Source organism: Leiobunum rupestre, assembly GCF_980474605.1.
Source record: "Leiobunum rupestre chromosome 9 unlocalized genomic scaffold, qqLeiRupe1.1.hap1 SUPER_9_unloc_1, whole genome shotgun sequence".
NCBI classification, from domain to species: domain Eukaryota; kingdom Metazoa; phylum Arthropoda; class Arachnida; order Opiliones; family Sclerosomatidae; genus Leiobunum; species Leiobunum rupestre.
In genome coordinates, this window is record NW_028324280.1 from 142,157 (window position 1) to 162,715 (window position 20,559).

The 20,559-nt window shown below is 40.2% G+C and overlaps 10 non-coding genes and 2 pseudogenes across 10 annotated transcripts; 5 read left to right on the plus strand and 7 right to left on the minus strand.

The window, feature by feature from the left end:
• Positions 1-728: 728 nt before the first annotated feature.
• On the minus strand, positions 729-907 carry LOC149920876 (U2 spliceosomal RNA; annotated as a pseudogene).
• A 1,689-nt stretch (positions 908-2,596) lies between these two features.
• LOC149920877 (U2 spliceosomal RNA) lies at positions 2,597-2,746 on the minus strand (annotated as a pseudogene).
• Positions 2,747-3,898: 1,152 nt separating this feature from the next.
• On the plus strand, positions 3,899-4,017 carry LOC149920878 (5S ribosomal RNA). Its single transcript, XR_016477693.1, has one exon. It is a non-coding gene; the product is annotated as a 5S ribosomal RNA (ribosomal RNA).
• A 1,979-nt stretch (positions 4,018-5,996) lies between these two features.
• LOC149920879 (U2 spliceosomal RNA) lies at positions 5,997-6,188 on the minus strand. Its single transcript, XR_016477602.1, has one exon. It is a non-coding gene; the product is annotated as a U2 spliceosomal RNA (small nuclear RNA).
• Positions 6,189-7,340: 1,152 nt separating this feature from the next.
• Positions 7,341-7,459, plus strand: LOC149920880 (5S ribosomal RNA). Its single transcript, XR_016477694.1, has one exon. It is a non-coding gene; the product is annotated as a 5S ribosomal RNA (ribosomal RNA).
• Positions 7,460-9,442: 1,983 nt separating this feature from the next.
• LOC149920881 (U2 spliceosomal RNA) lies at positions 9,443-9,634 on the minus strand. Its single transcript, XR_016477603.1, has one exon. It is a non-coding gene; the product is annotated as a U2 spliceosomal RNA (small nuclear RNA).
• Positions 9,635-10,788: 1,154 nt separating this feature from the next.
• LOC149920882 (5S ribosomal RNA) lies at positions 10,789-10,907 on the plus strand. Its single transcript, XR_016477696.1, has one exon. It is a non-coding gene; the product is annotated as a 5S ribosomal RNA (ribosomal RNA).
• A 1,983-nt stretch (positions 10,908-12,890) lies between these two features.
• Positions 12,891-13,082, minus strand: LOC149920883 (U2 spliceosomal RNA). Its single transcript, XR_016477604.1, has one exon. It is a non-coding gene; the product is annotated as a U2 spliceosomal RNA (small nuclear RNA).
• A 1,151-nt stretch (positions 13,083-14,233) lies between these two features.
• LOC149920884 (5S ribosomal RNA) lies at positions 14,234-14,352 on the plus strand. The gene has a single exon (XR_016477697.1). It is a non-coding gene; the product is annotated as a 5S ribosomal RNA (ribosomal RNA).
• A 1,983-nt stretch (positions 14,353-16,335) lies between these two features.
• Positions 16,336-16,527, minus strand: LOC149920885 (U2 spliceosomal RNA). The gene has a single exon (XR_016477605.1). It is a non-coding gene; the product is annotated as a U2 spliceosomal RNA (small nuclear RNA).
• A 1,153-nt stretch (positions 16,528-17,680) lies between these two features.
• On the plus strand, positions 17,681-17,799 carry LOC149920886 (5S ribosomal RNA). Its single transcript, XR_016477698.1, has one exon. It is a non-coding gene; the product is annotated as a 5S ribosomal RNA (ribosomal RNA).
• A 1,987-nt stretch (positions 17,800-19,786) lies between these two features.
• LOC149920887 (U2 spliceosomal RNA) lies at positions 19,787-19,978 on the minus strand. The gene has a single exon (XR_016477607.1). It is a non-coding gene; the product is annotated as a U2 spliceosomal RNA (small nuclear RNA).
• Between the last annotated feature and the right edge of the window lie 581 nt (positions 19,979-20,559).

The window sequence follows — 20,559 nt, forward strand, 5'->3', positions numbered from 1 at the left end:
GGCTGGAACCCAATGACCTAAAAATGAGGGGCGCGCTGTCTCTACCCACCATACCGAAACCCGCGAATTTACGTTATGAAAACCGGTTCCTTCAGCCAACCACTTAGAACATGCACGATTTACGAACCTTGGGTTACGAATAAAACCACAGGAATAACACAGAACAACCTCTTTTCGCGCCTTTATTTTACCCCTCTTACTTGCCTCCCGCTCGTCGGCCATTGCCTCTGCCCTAAACGGGGAGTCTAGCATCCACTCCTTGGGTATCCATAATGGAGGAGAGGACTGAAAGGGGGAAAACCAAGCATGGACGCGCCCAGGAAAATACCAAGGAGGATAGGAAGGGAGGCGAAGTAGGAGGGATGAACGCGGCAGCATCCTTGTAAGAAGCTTAGCGGCGGGAAAATTTCGGAAAAATGGCGGCTAGACGTAGCGTAGCTGCCGCAATCTTGCCGCCATTCATCCCTCCTACTTCGCCTCCCTTCCTATCCTCCGTGAAAATACCGCGAAAAAGAGTGTATAACTAGGTAAAAGAAAATTCAAAAACTGGAATCTTTCCGATTCTTCATTATTAACTATTCGACAATAAGGATTTTACCACTTATGACGTCAGAGGGGCAATATATTATAATAAAGAAATATATATAAAGACAGCCAAATAACATTTCCCGGAAATACTGTGTTGCGCAGTGCGCCATTATAAGAGCGTTTGATTTTTGATTTCAAGAGAGAAGTGGGCCGATCCCGGATTTACTGCAATACCAGGCCGACCCGTGGCGGAGGTGGAGCAAGCTCCGACCACTCCGCCGCCGTCCAAAAATAAGTTTAATATCTTGGGCCCCGATGGGACCCGTATCAGATATTAAGCTGATAAGAACAGATACTGAATTTGTTTATTTAAAATTCTGGTCAAGGTTACAAATGTCCGCGGTTATTAAAAAAATTAAATTATCGCGAACATTGTATTGGTCAAAACAATATTTCATATCATAAAAGGAGTCATAACATTTTTAAATATATTTACAGGTTCTTATGTGTTTTACGTCAAGGTAAGTATTTTTAACTTTTCATATTACTTTTAGGAAAAATAATTTTAGAACTAATTTTTTTTTTTCTTTTTTCAGGGTTAACAGAAATCAAGGTAAGTATTTTACGTAAAATTTCATTAGTGTACATTTTTTAGTAAACGCTTAAACATTTAAAAATAAACTTAAATTTAAACTTTTAAAAACTAATCACAATAAATGATTTTTTATAGTTCCAACTTTCCCGTTTTAACGGTGACAATTAAAACATAAAACACAATAAATATTTAAAAAATATAGAAATATCAGAAGTATATTTACAAAAGTGCACCACTGTCCTATTTCTTCCCCTTCTTAGGGTCTTTTTCAATTGGAGGGCTCTGACGACGTTTGAATCGGCGCTGGAGTGCTTCTTGTGCCTTTGCCAGTGCGTCATCCCGCCAGGATAGGACATGGGGCTTGGTTGAGGTCAATACTTTGGCCTGCCGACAAAAGTCCTCAATTTCATTCTTGGGTAGGTGATCCCATGCCCAATTTCGTTCAAAAATTTCCACTTTTCTTTCAGGTTCCTCTGGTGTTGGAGGATCGGATTTCGGCGAGTCTTGGACTTGCCTCTGGGGTGACTTGACCGCATCTGCGTAGCCTGTGACTTTGGCGGGGGATTCAGGTTTCCCTGGGGAAGACTCTGGTGTTGCCAACGACCAACCCTCTTTTGAGCCCTGGAAGTCTCGTGAAGGTCCTGTTTCGTCCATTATGTCGTCGTGGGTGCTTACGTCTGCGGCATCCCCAACCGGAATCGGCGTTCCATTCCTTACTGTTTCTGGTTCTTCATATGACGGGTTCTGGTCAGCGACAGTTTCTGGATTTGGTCGAGCCTTCTTGTTCTTTTTCGGGCAATCCCGAACCTGATGACTGTCTTTACGGCAGTAAAAACACATTCTCTGTATTCCACGGTATGTAATTTGGATACGATGACCGCTTATGGTCATCAGGTTCGGGATTGTGCTCTTCATTCGGACCTCAAGGCGACGAGTACCATTCTTCAAATCTTTAAACGGGCCTTCTTGATAGGTTTCCCAGGACTCGGAGATAACCTCGCAGTATGCGCGAAGAGCAGCTTTTATGAACGATAGTTCCCACCAGCTCGGAGCATCTCGTAACGTGATGTAAGATACCGGATCGGAAATCCCAATTACATCAACTTGTCTGTTTCCGACCATAAGGCCGGCTTCTATGGCCTTCTGGAAACAAGTAGCGTCTTTGAAGGTGACCTGTGCTGCGTCCTTTCCCACAGGCTGGAACACAGTGATTCCATGCGAACCAACGAGCTCGAAGAGAGCTGTAGCAAGGGCGTCGATGGTCACGCCTTCAAACTTGATCCTAGCTGTTGCTTTTTTCATTGCAGCAGCTGGTGGGGAGGACATCGTTGACTGGGCAGGAGCCATGACAACGTTGGTGGCGACCGCCGAGGCGGAGACCGGACCTCAGGAACCGCTGGATGGAGGCAGACGGCAACTGGAACACTGGAACAACAGCTGGAACACGGACTGGGCTGGAAGCAGGAACGGCAGCAAATTTCGAGGCAGCGTGGTAAACCAAACGAGCAGGATCACTCGCCTTTAAGGCGTAAAACACTCCTCGCCCCCCGACTAAGATCTCGGTATAGCACTATTGAAAACAGATACTACACTTTGATCTTAGCCAAAAGGCCGAGAAGCGATAACCCGCTAGGAGCCGTCACTGTTTAACAAAGTAAAAAGAGAGAATTCGAGCATTTCAAATATTTCATAATTACGTCACCGAATGTTGGTCCTGGTGGGAGATGACAACGTTTGTAGCCATCGCGCGAACAAAGGAGAAGACGATATCTTGAATCCGTGAAATAGAGGTACACCGCCAGGCCCGGACTGGCACTTTTGGGGTCATCGGCTAGAGACAGTAGAGTGGGCCACTTTACCGGGCCGTATGGAAAAAAAATCTAAATGGTGGTTTATAGGACCATAAATAACGTATTAAGTGTACTAGATTCTACGTGAAACGTCAAACGCGTTTAAATGACCATTTAGGAAAAATTTATTATAAGCGAATAGAGCGTTCTATAAAAGTGGACCATAACCGGTCACTTTTCATACAGACTATAGAGCTGGTTCAGCAGGACTAACAACTTTTGTTATTCTTTGGTTTAAGAGAATTCGGCTTATGTCCTGTCTTTATATGAATATTTTAGAGACGTACCTTTTAGGAGTTGTAGGAGGCACCCTAGGTGTTGAAGTATGTTTGGGGTTAAGGATATTTTCATGATCTAAGTTTCATCTTAAACACGTGGATTTGGGACTAGTATTTTCTAGAATTTTTCTTATTTGCCATCATACATTTATTACAAAAATCATTTAAAATAAGAAAAAAGGCGCGGAAAGCAAAGCCGGAAATATGTGAAGCCTAGGCTAGCAACTACGCTACTAATAAAAATTGACTGCTCTCAATTTCTTACGGGTTTGCCAGATAAATATATTTCTCTAAGACGAAAAACCGGCCAAACCTTCACCTCCTCCGAACTCCAAAGGGGGAAAGCACACCACACCAATTTTATAGATTCGTAAACGCGCCTTCCCAATCGACCGCCATCACCTTACAGTCTACGGGGAGGGTGATGAAAAAACTGGTTTGGGGGGGGGGGGGGGATGAAATTTCTGCGGTAAAGGGCTTGCTCGTTGGTTGTCTGTACGATAATATCGGCGCCCAGTAAACGTTTCTAAAAAGAGTGTATAGAACGTTCTATTGGAGCCGCATGCAGCCGGTGGCCCTCGGCGATCACCAACCTACCAGGACCTGGCTAGTCGCGGCTTGTCCACCGCTATCAATTACACTCTAGCGGCAACGGCCATATCACGCTGAATACACCGGTTCTCGTCTGATCACCGAAGTTAAGCAGCGTCGAGCGCGGTCAGTACTTGGGAGGGAGACCACCTGGGAACACCGCGTGCCGTTGGCTACTCATTTATTTTCGCGGGATGGGATTTGCGTCTTTTAACAGGAAAATACCTTCATCCTATCATTTTGACGCTGCTTTTTTATGCAATTAAAAGTTCGCCCAGACGATAATATTATTTCGGTCAACTCTTGGCCTTTTTTTAACAACTGGCAGCATCTTTCCGTGAATAAAATACATGTTAGTATCAAAATTGAACAAAATAAAATGGCGAGAAAATTGGTTTTCATTTTATTCTACTTAAGGCTTGTACTTAAAATAGTACTAACTTACTTACTTACTTACTTACTTACTTACTTACTTACTTACTTACTAACTAACTAACTAACTAACTAACTAACTAACTAACTAACTAACTAATTAACTAACTAACTAACTAACTAACTAATTAACTAACTAACTAACTAACTAACTAACTAACTAACGTTTATCTCTAAACAAAAACATTTCCGCGGTAAAATCCACTCTGAAATGGCCTTTTCTGGTTTTGGAATGAAGTCCAAAGTTAAAATTTTATTAACAAATTCTAATTGTGAAATATATTTTTTGTTCTAAATTTTAATCTTAAATGTAATTTAAATAGTTGAATCTAAAAAAGGACTTTTGGAAAATGTTTTATAGAAGGTTTTATCATGGGACAGCCGCATGGATTAGGGGAGTAACCCAAAAATACAAAATATCAAAACAAACCACGAAATTAAATAATAAAACGGAGACAGAGATATATTTTTTAAACAAAATAATATAGCTAACTTTTATCTATTAATTGTTTTAGGTGATGTAGTTTATGTAAAATATAAAAATGAACCTTGGCACAATATAAATTTAATGTCATGTTTTATTGATACTTAGAAAAAGTAACAAACATTTCAAAAGTCAGATCTTTGAGATCATTATTAAAAAAATATAACATTTTAAATCCGAACTCCTCTATAAATATTAAAATTATAAATTCCTAATCTACTTTAACAAAAGATATATCATATTAAGTTTAATACTATTAATGTTAGGAATAATCATGACTTTGAGATAAATAGAACAAAAATGTTTAATTCCAAATATAGTTAATTATAGAGCAATATATAATAAATGATTTTGTACTTACCAAAAATAAGCCTTGCCACTTTATATCTTGGTAATGTAGCTGCCGCGGGCGGCGGGCCCCCGGCGGCGACTCACTGTCCACGGAAGACGGGAAGAGAGAAAAAATGGAGAGGGGCTTATTTCGTGTTTTCTCTTTACGCGGAACATCTTGGCTGGAACCCAATGACCTAAAAATGAGGGGCGCGCTGTCTCTACCCACCATACCGAAACCCGCGAATTTACGTTATGAAAACCGGTTCCTTCAGCCAACCACTTAGAACATGCACGATTTACGAACCTTGGGTTACGAATAAAACCACAGGAATAACACAGAACAACCTCTTTTCGCGCCTTTATTTTACCCCTCTTACTTGCCTCCCGCTCGTCGGCCATTGCCTCTGCCCTAAACGGGGAGTCTAGCATCCACTCCTTGGGTATCCATAATGGAGGAGAGGACTGAAAGGGGGAAAACCAAGCATGGACGCGCCCAGGAAAATACCAAGGAGGATAGGAAGGGAGGCGAAGTAGGAGGGATGAACGCGGCAGCATCCTTGTAAGAAGCTTAGCGGCGGGAAAATTTCGGAAAAATGGCGGCTAGACGTAGCGTAGCTGCCGCAATCTTGCCGCCATTCATCCCTCCTACTTCGCCTCCCTTCCTATCCTCCGTGAAAATACCGCGAAAAAGAGTGTATAACTAGGTAAAAGAAAATTCAAAAACTGGAATCTTTCCGATTCTTCATTATTAACTATTCGACAATAAGGATTTTACCACTTATGACGTCAGAGGGGCAATATATTATAATAAAGAAATATATATAAAGACAGCCAAATAACATTTCCCGGAAATACTGTGTTGCGCAGTGCGCCATTATAAGAGCGTTTGATTTTTGATTTCAAGAGAGAAGTGGGCCGATCCCGGATTTACTGCAATACCAGGCCGACCCGTGGCGGAGGTGGAGCAAGCTCCGACCACTCCGCCGCCGTCCAAAAATAAGTTTAATATCTTGGGCCCCGATGGGACCCGTATCAGATATTAAGCTGATAAGAACAGATACTACACTTTGATCTTAGCCAAAAGGCCGAGAAGCGATAACCCGCTAGGAGCCGTCACTGTTTAACAAAGTAAAAAGAGAGAATTCGAGCATTTCAAATATTTCATAATTACGTCACCGAATGTTGGTCCTGGTGGGAGATGACAACGTTTGTAGCCATCGCGCGAACAAAGGAGAAGACGATATCTTGAATCCGTGAAATAGAGGTACACCGCCAGGCCCGGACTGGCACTTTTGGGGTCATCGGCTAGAGACAGTAGAGTGGGCCACTTTACCGGGCCGTATGGAAAAAAAATCTAAATGGTGGTTTATAGGACCATAAATAACGTATTAAGTGTACTAGATTCTACGTGAAACGTCAAACGCGTTTAAATGACCATTTAGGAAAAATTTATTATAAGCGAATAGAGCGTTCTATAAAAGTGGACCATAACCGGTCACTTTTCATACAGACTATAGAGCTGGTTCAGCAGGACTAACAACTTTTGTTATTCTTTGGTTTAAGAGAATTCGGCTTATGTCCTGTCTTTATATGAATATTTTAGAGACGTACCTTTTAGGAGTTGTAGGAGGCACCCTAGGTGTTGAAGTATGTTTGGGGTTAAGGATATTTTCATGATCTAAGTTTCATCTTAAACACGTGGATTTGGGACTAGTATTTTCTAGAATTTTTCTTATTTGCCATCATACATTTATTACAAAAATCATTTAAAATAAGAAAAAAGGCGCGGAAAGCAAAGCCGGAAATATGTGAAGCCTAGGCTAGCAACTACGCTACTAATAAAAATTGACTGCTCTCAATTTCTTACGGGTTTGCCAGATAAATATATTTCTCTAAGACGAAAAACCGGCCAAACCTTCACCTCCTCCGAACTCCAAAGGGGGAAAGCACACCACACCAATTTTATAGATTCGTAAACGCGCCTTCCCAATCGACCGCCATCACCTTACAGTCTACGGGGAGGGTGATGAAAAAACTGGTTTGGGGGGGGGGGGGGGATGAAATTTCTGCGGTAAAGGGCTTGCTCGTTGGTTGTCTGTACGATAATATCGGCGCCCAGTAAACGTTTCTAAAAAGAGTGTATAGAACGTTCTATTGGAGCCGCATGCAGCCGGTGGCCCTCGGCGATCACCAACCTACCAGGACCTGGCTAGTCGCGGCTTGTCCACCGCTATCAATTACACTCTAGCGGCAACGGCCATATCACGCTGAATACACCGGTTCTCGTCTGATCACCGAAGTTAAGCAGCGTCGAGCGCGGTCAGTACTTGGGAGGGAGACCACCTGGGAACACCGCGTGCCGTTGGCTACTCATTTATTTTCGCGGGATGGGATTTGCGTCTTTTAACAGGAAAATACCTTCATCCTATCATTTTGACGCTGCTTTTTTATGCAATTAAAAGTTCGCCCAGACGATAATATTATTTCGGTCAACTCTTGGCCTTTTTTTAACAACTGGCAGCATCTTTCCGTGAATAAAATACATGTTAGTATCAAAATTGAACAAAATAAAATGGCGAGAAAATTGGTTTTCATTTTATTCTACTTAAGGCTTGTACTTAAAATAGTACTAACTTACTTACTTACTTACTTACTTACTTACTTACTTACTTACTTACTAACTAACTAACTAACTAACTAACTAACTAACTAACTAACTAACTAACTAATTAACTAACTAACTAACTAACTAACTAATTAACTAACTAACTAACTAACTAACTAACTAACTAACGTTTATCTCTAAACAAAAACATTTCCGCGGTAAAATCCACTCTGAAATGGCCTTTTCTGGTTTTGGAATGAAGTCCAAAGTTAAAATTTTATTAACAAATTCTAATTGTGAAATATATTTTTTGTTCTAAATTTTAATCTTAAATGTAATTTAAATAGTTGAATCTAAAAAAGGACTTTTGGAAAATGTTTTATAGAAGGTTTTATCATGGGACAGCCGCATGGATTAGGGGAGTAACCCAAAAATACAAAATATCAAAACAAACCACGAAATTAAATAATAAAACGGAGACAGAGATATATTTTTTAAACAAAATAATATAGCTAACTTTTATCTATTAATTGTTTTAGGTGATGTAGTTTATGTAAAATATAAAAATGAACCTTGGCACAATATAAATTTAATGTCATGTTTTATTGATACTTAGAAAAAGTAACAAACATTTCAAAAGTCAGATCTTTGAGATCATTATTAAAAAAATATAACATTTTAAATCCGAACTCCTCTATAAATATTAAAATTATAAATTCCTAATCTACTTTAACAAAAGATATATCATATTAAGTTTAATACTATTAATGTTAGGAATAATCATGACTTTGAGATAAATAGAACAAAAATGTTTAATTCCAAATATAGTTAATTATAGAGCAATATATAATAAATGATTTTGTACTTACCAAAAATAAGCCTTGCCACTTTATATCTTGGTAATGTAGCTGCCGCGGGCGGCGGGCCCCCGGCGGCGACTCACTGTCCACGGAAGACGGGAAGAGAGAAAAAATGGAGAGGGGCTTATTTCGTGTTTTCTCTTTACGCGGAACATCTTGGCTGGAACCCAATGACCTAAAAATGAGGGGCGCGCTGTCTCTACCCACCATACCGAAACCCGCGAATTTACGTTATGAAAACCGGTTCCTTCAGCCAACCACTTAGAACATGCACGATTTACGAACCTTGGGTTACGAATAAAACCACAGGAATAACACAGAACAACCTCTTTTCGCGCCTTTATTTTACCCCTCTTACTTGCCTCCCGCTCGTCGGCCATTGCCTCTGCCCTAAACGGGGAGTCTAGCATCCACTCCTTGGGTATCCATAATGGAGGAGAGGACTGAAAGGGGGAAAACCAAGCATGGACGCGCCCAGGAAAATACCAAGGAGGATAGGAAGGGAGGCGAAGTAGGAGGGATGAACGCGGCAGCATCCTTGTAAGAAGCTTAGCGGCGGGAAAATTTCGGAAAAATGGCGGCTAGACGTAGCGTAGCTGCCGCAATCTTGCCGCCATTCATCCCTCCTACTTCGCCTCCCTTCCTATCCTCCGTGAAAATACCGCGAAAAAGAGTGTATAACTAGGTAAAAGAAAATTCAAAAACTGGAATCTTTCCGATTCTTCATTATTAACTATTCGACAATAAGGATTTTACCACTTATGACGTCAGAGGGGCAATATATTATAATAAAGAAATATATATAAAGACAGCCAAATAACATTTCCCGGAAATACTGTGTTGCGCAGTGCGCCATTATAAGAGCGTTTGATTTTTGATTTCAAGAGAGAAGTGGGCCGATCCCGGATTTACTGCAATACCAGGCCGACCCGTGGCGGAGGTGGAGCAAGCTCCGACCACTCCGCCGCCGTCCAAAAATAAGTTTAATATCTTGGGCCCCGATGGGACCCGTATCAGATATTAAGCTGATAAGAACAGATACTACACTTTGATCTTAGCCAAAAGGCCGAGAAGCGATAACCCGCTAGGAGCCGTCACTGTTTAACAAAGTAAAAAGAGAGAATTCGAGCATTTCAAATATTTCATAATTACGTCACCGAATGTTGGTCCTGGTGGGAGATGACAACGTTTGTAGCCATCGCGCGAACAAAGGAGAAGACGATATCTTGAATCCGTGAAATAGAGGTACACCGCCAGGCCCGGACTGGCACTTTTGGGGTCATCGGCTAGAGACAGTAGAGTGGGCCACTTTACCGGGCCGTATGGAAAAAAAATCTAAATGGTGGTTTATAGGACCATAAATAACGTATTAAGTGTACTAGATTCTACGTGAAACGTCAAACGCGTTTAAATGACCATTTAGGAAAAATTTATTATAAGCGAATAGAGCGTTCTATAAAAGTGGACCATAACCGGTCACTTTTCATACAGACTATAGAGCTGGTTCAGCAGGACTAACAACTTTTGTTATTCTTTGGTTTAAGAGAATTCGGCTTATGTCCTGTCTTTATATGAATATTTTAGAGACGTACCTTTTAGGAGTTGTAGGAGGCACCCTAGGTGTTGAAGTATGTTTGGGGTTAAGGATATTTTCATGATCTAAGTTTCATCTTAAACACGTGGATTTGGGACTAGTATTTTCTAGAATTTTTCTTATTTGCCATCATACATTTATTACAAAAATCATTTAAAATAAGAAAAAAGGCGCGGAAAGCAAAGCCGGAAATATGTGAAGCCTAGGCTAGCAACTACGCTACTAATAAAAATTGACTGCTCTCAATTTCTTACGGGTTTGCCAGATAAATATATTTCTCTAAGACGAAAAACCGGCCAAACCTTCACCTCCTCCGAACTCCAAAGGGGGAAAGCACACCACACCAATTTTATAGATTCGTAAACGCGCCTTCCCAATCGACCGCCATCACCTTACAGTCTACGGGGAGGGTGATGAAAAAACTGGTTTGGGGGGGGGGGGGGGGGATGAAATTTCTGCGGTAAAGGGCTTGCTCGTTGGTTGTCTGTACGATAATATCGGCGCCCAGTAAACGTTTCTAAAAAGAGTGTATAGAACGTTCTATTGGAGCCGCATGCAGCCGGTGGCCCTCGGCGATCACCAACCTACCAGGACCTGGCTAGTCGCGGCTTGTCCACCGCTATCAATTACACTCTAGCGGCAACGGCCATATCACGCTGAATACACCGGTTCTCGTCTGATCACCGAAGTTAAGCAGCGTCGAGCGCGGTCAGTACTTGGGAGGGAGACCACCTGGGAACACCGCGTGCCGTTGGCTACTCATTTATTTTCGCGGGATGGGATTTGCGTCTTTTAACAGGAAAATACCTTCATCCTATCATTTTGACGCTGCTTTTTTATGCAATTAAAAGTTCGCCCAGACGATAATATTATTTCGGTCAACTCTTGGCCTTTTTTTAACAACTGGCAGCATCTTTCCGTGAATAAAATACATGTTAGTATCAAAATTGAACAAAATAAAATGGCGAGAAAATTGGTTTTCATTTTATTCTACTTAAGGCTTGTACTTAAAATAGTACTAACTTACTTACTTACTTACTTACTTACTTACTTACTTACTTACTTACTAACTAACTAACTAACTAACTAACTAACTAACTAACTAACTAACTAACTAATTAACTAACTAACTAACTAACTAACTAATTAACTAACTAACTAACTAACTAACTAACTAACTAACGTTTATCTCTAAACAAAAACATTTCCGCGGTAAAATCCACTCTGAAATGGCCTTTTCTGGTTTTGGAATGAAGTCCAAAGTTAAAATTTTATTAACAAATTCTAATTGTGAAATATATTTTTTGTTCTAAATTTTAATCTTAAATGTAATTTAAATAGTTGAATCTAAAAAAGGACTTTTGGAAAATGTTTTATAGAAGGTTTTATCATGGGACAGCCGCATGGATTAGGGGAGTAACCCAAAAATACAAAATATCAAAACAAACCACGAAATTAAATAATAAAACGGAGACAGAGATATATTTTTTAAACAAAATAATATAGCTAACTTTTATCTATTAATTGTTTTAGGTGATGTAGTTTATGTAAAATATAAAAATGAACCTTGGCACAATATAAATTTAATGTCATGTTTTATTGATACTTAGAAAAAGTAACAAACATTTCAAAAGTCAGATCTTTGAGATCATTATTAAAAAAATATAACATTTTAAATCCGAACTCCTCTATAAATATTAAAATTATAAATTCCTAATCTACTTTAACAAAAGATATATCATATTAAGTTTAATACTATTAATGTTAGGAATAATCATGACTTTGAGATAAATAGAACAAAAATGTTTAATTCCAAATATAGTTAATTATAGAGCAATATATAATAAATGATTTTGTACTTACCAAAAATAAGCCTTGCCACTTTATATCTTGGTAATGTAGCTGCCGCGGGCGGCGGGCCCCCGGCGGCGACTCACTGTCCACGGAAGACGGGAAGAGAGAAAAAATGGAGAGGGGCTTATTTCGTGTTTTCTCTTTACGCGGAACATCTTGGCTGGAACCCAATGACCTAAAAATGAGGGGCGCGCTGTCTCTACCCACCATACCGAAACCCGCGAATTTACGTTATGAAAACCGGTTCCTTCAGCCAACCACTTAGAACATGCACGATTTACGAACCTTGGGTTACGAATAAAACCACAGGAATAACACAGAACAACCTCTTTTCGCGCCTTTATTTTACCCCTCTTACTTGCCTCCCGCTCGTCGGCCATTGCCTCTGCCCTAAACGGGGAGTCTAGCATCCACTCCTTGGGTATCCATAATGGAGGAGAGGACTGAAAGGGGGAAAACCAAGCATGGACGCGCCCAGGAAAATACCAAGGAGGATAGGAAGGGAGGCGAAGTAGGAGGGATGAACGCGGCAGCATCCTTGTAAGAAGCTTAGCGGCGGGAAAATTTCGGAAAAATGGCGGCTAGACGTAGCGTAGCTGCCGCAATCTTGCCGCCATTCATCCCTCCTACTTCGCCTCCCTTCCTATCCTCCGTGAAAATACCGCGAAAAAGAGTGTATAACTAGGTAAAAGAAAATTCAAAAACTGGAATCTTTCCGATTCTTCATTATTAACTATTCGACAATAAGGATTTTACCACTTATGACGTCAGAGGGGCAATATATTATAATAAAGAAATATATATAAAGACAGCCAAATAACATTTCCCGGAAATACTGTGTTGCGCAGTGCGCCATTATAAGAGCGTTTGATTTTTGATTTCAAGAGAGAAGTGGGCCGATCCCGGATTTACTGCAATACCAGGCCGACCCGTGGCGGAGGTGGAGCAAGCTCCGACCACTCCGCCGCCGTCCAAAAATAAGTTTAATATCTTGGGCCCCGATGGGACCCGTATCAGATATTAAGCTGATAAGAACAGATACTACACTTTGATCTTAGCCAAAAGGCCGAGAAGCGATAACCCGCTAGGAGCCGTCACTGTTTAACAAAGTAAAAAGAGAGAATTCGAGCATTTCAAATATTTCATAATTACGTCACCGAATGTTGGTCCTGGTGGGAGATGACAACGTTTGTAGCCATCGCGCGAACAAAGGAGAAGACGATATCTTGAATCCGTGAAATAGAGGTACACCGCCAGGCCCGGACTGGCACTTTTGGGGTCATCGGCTAGAGACAGTAGAGTGGGCCACTTTACCGGGCCGTATGGAAAAAAAATCTAAATGGTGGTTTATAGGACCATAAATAACGTATTAAGTGTACTAGATTCTACGTGAAACGTCAAACGCGTTTAAATGACCATTTAGGAAAAATTTATTATAAGCGAATAGAGCGTTCTATAAAAGTGGACCATAACCGGTCACTTTTCATACAGACTATAGAGCTGGTTCAGCAGGACTAACAACTTTTGTTATTCTTTGGTTTAAGAGAATTCGGCTTATGTCCTGTCTTTATATGAATATTTTAGAGACGTACCTTTTAGGAGTTGTAGGAGGCACCCTAGGTGTTGAAGTATGTTTGGGGTTAAGGATATTTTCATGATCTAAGTTTCATCTTAAACACGTGGATTTGGGACTAGTATTTTCTAGAATTTTTCTTATTTGCCATCATACATTTATTACAAAAATCATTTAAAATAAGAAAAAAGGCGCGGAAAGCAAAGCCGGAAATATGTGAAGCCTAGGCTAGCAACTACGCTACTAATAAAAATTGACTGCTCTCAATTTCTTACGGGTTTGCCAGATAAATATATTTCTCTAAGACGAAAAACCGGCCAAACCTTCACCTCCTCCGAACTCCAAAGGGGGAAAGCACACCACACCAATTTTATAGATTCGTAAACGCGCCTTCCCAATCGACCGCCATCACCTTACAGTCTACGGGGAGGGTGATGAAAAAACTGGTTTGGGGGGGGGGGGGGATGAAATTTCTGCGGTAAAGGGCTTGCTCGTTGGTTGTCTGTACGATAATATCGGCGCCCAGTAAACGTTTCTAAAAAGAGTGTATAGAACGTTCTATTGGAGCCGCATGCAGCCGGTGGCCCTCGGCGATCACCAACCTACCAGGACCTGGCTAGTCGCGGCTTGTCCACCGCTATCAATTACACTCTAGCGGCAACGGCCATATCACGCTGAATACACCGGTTCTCGTCTGATCACCGAAGTTAAGCAGCGTCGAGCGCGGTCAGTACTTGGGAGGGAGACCACCTGGGAACACCGCGTGCCGTTGGCTACTCATTTATTTTCGCGGGATGGGATTTGCGTCTTTTAACAGGAAAATACCTTCATCCTATCATTTTGACGCTGCTTTTTTATGCAATTAAAAGTTCGCCCAGACGATAATATTATTTCGGTCAACTCTTGGCCTTTTTTTAACAACTGGCAGCATCTTTCCGTGAATAAAATACATGTTAGTATCAAAATTGAACAAAATAAAATGGCGAGAAAATTGGTTTTCATTTTATTCTACTTAAGGCTTGTACTTAAAATAGTACTAACTTACTTACTTACTTACTTACTTACTTACTTACTTACTTACTTACTAACTAACTAACTAACTAACTAACTAACTAACTAACTAACTAACTAACTAATTAACTAACTAACTAACTAACTAACTAATTAACTAACTAACTAACTAACTAACTAACTAACTAACGTTTATCTCTAAACAAAAACATTTCCGCGGTAAAATCCACTCTGAAATGGCCTTTTCTGGTTTTGGAATGAAGTCCAAAGTTAAAATTTTATTAACAAATTCTAATTGTGAAATATATTTTTTGTTCTAAATTTTAATCTTAAATGTAATTTAAATAGTTGAATCTAAAAAAGGACTTTTGGAAAATGTTTTATAGAAGGTTTTATCATGGGACAGCCGCATGGATTAGGGGAGTAACCCAAAAATACAAAATATCAAAACAAACCACGAAATTAAATAATAAAACGGAGACAGAGATATATTTTTTAAACAAAATAATATAGCTAACTTTTATCTATTAATTGTTTTAGGTGATGTAGTTTATGTAAAATATAAAAATGAACCTTGGCACAATATAAATTTAATGTCATGTTTTATTGATACTTAGAAAAAGTAACAAACATTTCAAAAGTCAGATCTTTGAGATCATTATTAAAAAAATATAACATTTTAAATCCGAACTCCTCTATAAATATTAAAATTATAAATTCCTAATCTACTTTAACAAAAGATATATCATATTAAGTTTAATACTATTAATGTTAGGAATAATCATGACTTTGAGATAAATAGAACAAAAATGTTTAATTCCAAATATAGTTAATTATAGAGCAATATATAATAAATGATTTTGTACTTACCAAAAATAAGCCTTGCCACTTTATATCTTGGTAATGTAGCTGCCGCGGGCGGCGGGCCCCCGGCGGCGACTCACTGTCCACGGAAGACGGGAAGAGAGAAAAAATGGAGAGGGGCTTATTTCGTGTTTTCTCTTTACGCGGAACATCTTGGCTGGAACCCAATGACCTAAAAATGAGGGGCGCGCTGTCTCTACCCACCATACCGAAACCCGCGAATTTACGTTATGAAAACCGGTTCCTTCAGCCAACCACTTAGAACATGCACGATTTACGAACCTTGGGTTACGAATAAAACCACAGGAATAACACAGAACAACCTCTTTTCGCGCCTTTATTTTACCCCTCTTACTTGCCTCCCGCTCGTCGGCCATTGCCTCTGCCCTAAACGGGGAGTCTAGCATCCACTCCTTGGGTATCCATAATGGAGGAGAGGACTGAAAGGGGGAAAACCAAGCATGGACGCGCCCAGGAAAATACCAAGGAGGATAGGAAGGGAGGCGAAGTAGGAGGGATGAACGCGGCAGCATCCTTGTAAGAAGCTTAGCGGCGGGAAAATTTCGGAAAAATGGCGGCTAGACGTAGCGTAGCTGCCGCAATCTTGCCGCCATTCATCCCTCCTACTTCGCCTCCCTTCCTATCCTCCGTGAAAATACCGCGAAAAAGAGTGTATAACTAGGTAAAAGAAAATTCAAAAACTGGAATCTTTCCGATTCTTCATTATTAACTATTCGACAATAAGGATTTTACCACTTATGACGTCAGAGGGGCAATATATTATAATAAAGAAATATATATAAAGACAGCCAAATAACATTTCCCGGAAATACTGTGTTGCGCAGTGCGCCATTATAAGAGCGTTTGATTTTTGATTTCAAGAGAGAAGTGGGCCGATCCCGGATTTACTGCAATACCAGGCCGACCCGTGGCGGAGGTGGAGCAAGCTCCGACCACTCCGCCGCCGTCCAAAAATAAGTTTAATATCTTGGGCCCCGATGGGACCCGTATCAGATATTAAGCTGATAAGAACAGATACTACACTTTGATCTTAGCCAAAAGGCCGAGAAGCGATAACCCGCTAGGAGCCGTCACTGTTTAACAAAGTAAAAAGAGAGAATTCGAGCATTTCAAATATTTCATAATTACGTCACCGAATGTTGGTCCTGGTGGGAGATGACAACGTTTGTAGCCATCGCGCGAACAAAGGAGAAGACGATATCTTGAATCCGTGAAATAGAGGTACACCGCCAGGCCCGGACTGGCACTTTTGGGGTCATCGGCTAGAGACAGTAGAGTGGGCCACTTTACCGGGCCGTATGGAAAAAAAATCTAAATGGTGGTTTATAGGACCATAAATAACGTATTAAGTGTACTAGATTCTACGTGAAACGTCAAACGCGTTTAAATGACCATTTAGGAAAAATTTATTATAAGCGAATAGAGCGTTCTATAAAAGTGGACCATAACCGGTCACTTTTCATACAGACTATAGAGCTGGTTCAGCAGGACTAACAACTTTTGTTATTCTTTGGTTTAAGAGAATTCGGCTTATGTCCTGTCTTTATATGAATATTTTAGAGACGTACCTTTTAGGAGTTGTAGGAGGCACCCTAGGTGTTGAAGTATGTTTGGGGTTAAGGATATTTTCATGATCTAAGTTTCATCTTAAACACGTGGATTTGGGACTAGTATTTTCTAGAATTTTTCTTATTTGCCATCATACATTTATTACAAAAATCATTTAAAATAAGAAAAAAGGCGCGGAAAGCAAAGCCGGAAATATGTGAAGCCTAGGCTAGCAACTACGCTACTAATAAAAATTGACTGCTCTCAATTTCTTACGGGTTTGCCAGATAAATATATTTCTCTAAGACGAAAAACCGGCCAAACCTTCACCTCCTCCGAACTCCAAAGGGGGAAAGCACACCACACCAATTTTATAGATTCGTAAACGCGCCTTCCCAATCGACCGCCATCACCTTACAGTCTACGGGGAGGGTGATGAAAAAACTGGTTTGGGGGGGGGGGGGGGGATGAAATTTCTGCGGTAAAGGGCTTGCTCGTTGGTTGTCTGTACGATAATATCGGCGCCCAGTAAACGTTTCTAAAAAGAGTGTATAGAACGTTCTATTGGAGCCGCATGCAGCCGGTGGCCCTCGGCGATCACCAACCTACCAGGACCTGGCTAGTCGCGGCTTGTCCACCGCTATCAATTACACTCTAGCGGCAACGGCCATATCACGCTGAATACACCGGTTCTCGTCTGATCACCGAAGTTAAGCAGCGTCGAGCGCGGTCAGTACTTGGGAGGGAGACCACCTGGGAACACCGCGTGCCGTTGGCTACTCATTTATTTTCGCGGGATGGGATTTGCGTCTTTTAACAGGAAAATACCTTCATCCTATCATTTTGACGCTGCTTTTTTATGCAATTAAAAGTTCGCCCAGACGATAATATTATTTCGGTCAACTCTTGGCCTTTTTTTAACAACTGGCAGCATCTTTCCGTGAATAAAATACATGTTAGTATCAAAATTGAACAAAATAAAATGGCGAGAAAATTGGTTTTCATTTTATTCTACTTAAGGCTTGTACTTAAAATAGTACTAACTTACTTACTTACTTACTTACTTACTTACTTACTTACTTACTTACTAACTAACTAACTAACTAACTAACTAACTAACTAACTAACTAACTAACTAATTAACTAACTAACTAACTAACTAACTAACTAATTAACTAACTAACTAACTAACTAACTAACTAACTAACGTTTATCTCTAAACAAAAACATTTCCGCGGTAAAATCCACTCTGAAATGGCCTTTTCTGGTTTTGGAATGAAGTCCAAAGTTAAAATTTTATTAACAAATTCTAATTGTGAAATATATTTTTTGTTCTAAATTTTAATCTTAAATGTAATTTAAATAGTTGAATCTAAAAAAGGACTTTTGGAAAATGTTTTATAGAAGGTTTTATCATGGGACAGCCGCATGGATTAGGGGAGTAACCCAAAAATACAAAATATCAAAACAAACCACGAAATTAAATAATAAAACGGAGACAGAGATATATTTTTTAAACAAAATAATATAGCTAACTTTTATCTATTAATTGTTTTAGGTGATGTAGTTTATGTAAAATATAAAAATGAACCTTGGCACAATATAAATTTAATGTCATGTTTTATTGATACTTAGAAAAAGTAACAAACATTTCAAAAGTCAGATCTTTGAGATCATTATTAAAAAAATATAACATTTTAAATCCGAACTCCTCTATAAATATTAAAATTATAAATTCCTAATCTACTTTAACAAAAGATATATCATATTAAGTTTAATACTATTAATGTTAGGAATAATCATGACTTTGAGATAAATAGAACAAAAATGTTTAATTCCAAATATAGTTAATTATAGAGCAATATATAATAAATGATTTTGTACTTACCAAAAATAAGCCTTGCCACTTTATATCTTGGTAATGTAGCTGCCGCGGGCGGCGGGCCCCCGGCGGCGACTCACTGTCCACGGAAGACGGGAAGAGAGAAAAAATGGAGAGGGGCTTATTTCGTGTTTTCTCTTTACGCGGAACATCTTGGCTGGAACCCAATGACCTAAAAATGAGGGGCGCGCTGTCTCTACCCACCATACCGAAACCCGCGAATTTACGTTATGAAAACCGGTTCCTTCAGCCAACCACTTAGAACATGCACGATTTACGAACCTTGGGTTACGAATAAAACCACAGGAATAACACAGAACAACCTCTTTTCGCGCCTTTATTTTACCCCTCTTACTTGCCTCCCGCTCGTCGGCCATTGCCTCTGCCCTAAACGGGGAGTCTAGCATCCACTCCTTGGGTATCCATAATGGAGGAGAGGACTGAAAGGGGGAAAACCAAGCATGGACGCGCCCAGGAAAATACCAAGGAGGATAGGAAGGGAGGCGAAGTAGGAGGGATGAACGCGGCAGCATCCTTGTAAGAAGCTTAGCGGCGGGAAAATTTCGGAAAAATGGCGGCTAGACGTAGCGTAGCTGCCGCAATCTTGCCGCCATTCATCCCTCCTACTTCGCCTCCCTTCCTATCCTCCGTGAAAATACCGCGAAAAAGAGTGTATAACTAGGTAAAAGAAAATTCAAAAACTGGAATCTTTCCGATTCTTCATTATTAACTATTCGACAATAAGGATTTTACCACTTATGACGTCAGAGGGGCAATATATTATAATAAAGAAATATATATAAAGACAGCCAAATAACATTTCCCGGAAATACTGTGTTGCGCAGTGCGCCATTATAAGAGCGTTTGATTTTTGATTTCAAGAGAGAAGTGGGCCGATCCCGGATTTACTGCAATACCAGGCCGACCCGTGGCGGAGGTGGAGCAAGCTCCGACCACTCCGCCGCCGTCCAAAAATAAGTTTAATATCTTGGGCCCCGATGGGACCCGTATCAGATATTAAGCTGATAAGAACAGATACTACACTTTGATCTTAGCCAAAAGGCCGAGAAGCGATAACCCGCTAGGAGCCGTCACTGTTTAACAAAGTAAAAAGAGAGAATTCGAGCATTTCAAATATTTCATAATTACGTCACCGAATGTTGGTCCTGGTGGGAGATGACAACGTTTGTAGCCATCGCGCGAACAAAGGAGAAGACGATATCTTGAATCCGTGAAATAGAGGTACACCGCCAGGCCCGGACTGGCACTTTTGGGGTCATCGGCTAGAGACAGTAGAGTGGGCCACTTTACCGGGCCGTATGGAAAAAAAATCTAAATGGTGGTTTATAGGACCATAAATAACGTATTAAGTGTACTAGATTCTACGTGAAACGTCAAACGCGTTTAAATGACCATTTAGGAAAAATTTATTATAAGCGAATAGAGCGTTCTATAAAAGTGGACCATAACCGGTCACTTTTCATACAGACTATAGAGCTGGTTCAGCAGGACTAACAACTTTTGTTATTCTTTGGTTTAAGAGAATTCGGCTTATGTCCTGTCTTTATATGAATATTTTAGAGACGTACCTTTTAGGAGTTGTAGGAGGCACCCTAGGTGTTGAAGTATGTTTGGGGTTAAGGATATTTTCATGAT